Genomic DNA, 2,754 nt, shown 5'->3' with positions numbered 1-2,754 from the left:
TTTATAGAAACATATTTTTTCCCTGGTTTCCTCTAGGAGTGATCTAGTAATGGAACTCAGGATTGAAATGAATGCATTTTTTTCCTTTCCCCAGCTTCCTCTAAGCTGCTTGGTTCTTCTATGGAAGCTAAGACCGCATTGCTGTGAGGCCCTCACTTCATCTGGGGACTAGCACCTCTCCAGGCAGCATTTGCCTTGGTCTCTCGAGCTCACCTGCATCTGCTCCGCCCTTATCCTGAGGTGAAGGTGAGGGAAGGTAAGATCCATGCTGTCATTAGAGCAGCTGATGTAAATGTGGAACCTTTCTGGTCAGGCTTGTTTGCAAAGGCTCTGGCCAGTGTCAACATCTGGAGCCCCATCTGCAATGTAGGGGTTGGTTGACCTGCCCCAGTAAGAGGTCCAATCCCTTCCCCACTGCTGCCCCAGCTGAGAAAGAAGAATCTGAGGAGTCTTGATGATGACATGGGCTTTGGGCTTTTTGACTAAACCTCTTTTGTAACACATTCAGTAAGAAGCTGAACTCTGAAAACAAGGGAAAAAAAATAAAACAAATTGGTTTTTTTTTCAGTTGTATCAATATACCTCTCAGAGATAAACAAATTTTGAGATAATGTTGAAAGTCAACCAGATGGCCCACCTGTCCCCACTAGACCGAAGCCTGTTTCTATAGAGGGGTGTACCATTTGCTCTTCCAGGACCAGTCGGTCCTTGGAGAGAGGACAAAGGGGTAAAAATCACTGGGAGAAAGAAGAATTGGGGACACCAGAGAAAATCTTTCAACCTCTTCCACAGGCTGACTCTATGGAAAAAGTAAAGACATGTTTCTCCCATTCTAGAAAATGCAGGCATGTTTTCCAATGTTTAATAGCAATAATGTTTCTAGTTATCTGTTAATGGACAGTACTGTCAACCTCTTCAGAATAACAGCCACAGCTATTATGTATTGAACATTTCCTACTCCATACAGTTGACATAGACTACGTACATCATTTACTCCCCATAACAACGATTTGAATTAGGTACTATTCTTATCTCAACTTATAATTGATGAAACTGAAGCCCAGGGTTACATACCTGGAAAATGGGAGAGCCAGAATCCAATATAAGAAAATTTATATTAAGAACCCCATTTCCACCCCTGACACATTTTCTGTTAATTATCAAATTAAAAGATTGCTATTCCTTTGGTAACCATGGTAAGAGCAGAGATGAATGAGCTGGTGTTGAGAGTTGTAGAAACTGATCTTCTATCAACTCTTGTCACCAGTGAAGGAGTTCTTGTCCTCCCTCAAGATAGAAATCAGGAGAGGAGGCAAAGCAGATTTTTTTAAAAAAGAGGTTTACTGAAAGCAAGGTGGAGGGAAAGGAGAAAGAGTCTGATGCCTCATGGGAGCACTCAATAAGGAAAGCCTAGCTCCTGGGACTGCTGCTGGGGCCAGGCCTTTCTGTAGGGCTGGGTGCTGTGCGCAGACGCAGAGATTCCTTTGCTGTCCAGGCTCTCACCACAGCTGGCATTGACCGCCAGAGGCACAGAGAAAGCTCTGGGGAGTGCCTGAAGGGAAACCTGAAACTTAGCTAAGAGAGGCTTTAAAAAAATAACTGGCTCTTTTTCGTGGCGCCTCGGAGGCATTCGGGTGCCTCAGGATGAAGCTGAACATCTCTTTCCCAGCCACTGGCTGCCAGAAACTCATTGAAGTGGACGATGAACGCAAACTTCGGACCTTTTATGAGAAGCGTATGGCCACAGAAGTTGCCGCTGACGCTCTGGGTGAAGAATGGAAGGGTTATGTGGTTCGAATCAGTGGTGGGAACGACAAACAAGGTTTCCCCATGAAGCAGGGGGTCTTGACCCACGGCCGCGTCTGCCTGCTGCTGAGCAAGGGCCATTCCTGTTACAGACCCAGGAGGACTGGAGAGCGAAAGCGCAAATCTGTTCGCGGTTGCATTGTGGACGCCAACCTCAGCGTTCTCAACTTGGTCATTGTGAAAAAAGGGGAGAAAGATATTCCTGGTCTCACTGATACTACTGTGCCTCGGCGCCTGGGGCCCAAAAGAGCCAGCAGGATAGGCAAGCTTTTCAACCTCTCTAAAGAAGATGATGTCCGCCAGTATGTTGTGAGAAAGCCCCTGAACAAAGAAGGTAAGAAACCTAGGACTAAAGCACCTAAGATTCAGCGACTCGTTACTCCACGTGTCCTGCAACACAAACGTCGGCGCATTGCTCTGAAGAAACAACGTACTAAGAAAAATAAGTAAGAGGCTGCAGAATATGCTAAACTTTTGGCTAAGAGGATGAAGGAGGCCAAAGAAAAACGCCAGGAACAGATTGCCAAGAGACGCAGGCTGTCCTCTCTGAGAGCTTCTACTTCTAAGTCTGAGTCCAGTCAAAAATGAGGTTTTCTAAGAGTAACAAATAAATAAGAACTAACATAAAAAAAATAAATAACTGAAGAGTATTCTCATTCATTTAAGAGGCTCAGCCTGTCTACCTCTCAGAAGAGAGTCTTTAAAACTATGCTGCTTTTTATACGTTTCCTCCTCCCGCTGGCATTACTTCAGTTCGGTGAGCATGTTCTGCGTCTCCAAGCAGTAACTGGGAATTCAAATGGAAGGAGGCACATATTCCTGCCTTGTCAGAGGTCATAGTCTAGTGAGAGAGAGGGGCACCTGGTCAAACATATGCAGTGCTTTGTGTCAAGGGCTAAGAACTTTGATCTTCAGCCTGTATATGTAGGAGGGAGCATTTGTGTACTA

General features: G+C 45.2%; 1 pseudogene; it reads left to right on the top strand.

Moving 5' to 3' along the window:
* Window positions 1–1,609: 1,609 nt before the first annotated feature.
* Window positions 1,610–2,433, top strand: LOC150001509 (small ribosomal subunit protein eS6 pseudogene; annotated as a pseudogene).
* Window positions 2,434–2,754: the final 321 nt, after the last annotated feature.

This window comes from Furipterus horrens, unplaced genomic scaffold, assembly GCF_987537825.1.
Source record: "Furipterus horrens unplaced genomic scaffold, mFurHor1.1.pri manual_scaffold_9, whole genome shotgun sequence".
NCBI classification, from domain to species: domain Eukaryota; kingdom Metazoa; phylum Chordata; class Mammalia; order Chiroptera; family Furipteridae; genus Furipterus; species Furipterus horrens.
This window is presented reverse-complemented; position numbering and strand designations above follow the sequence as displayed.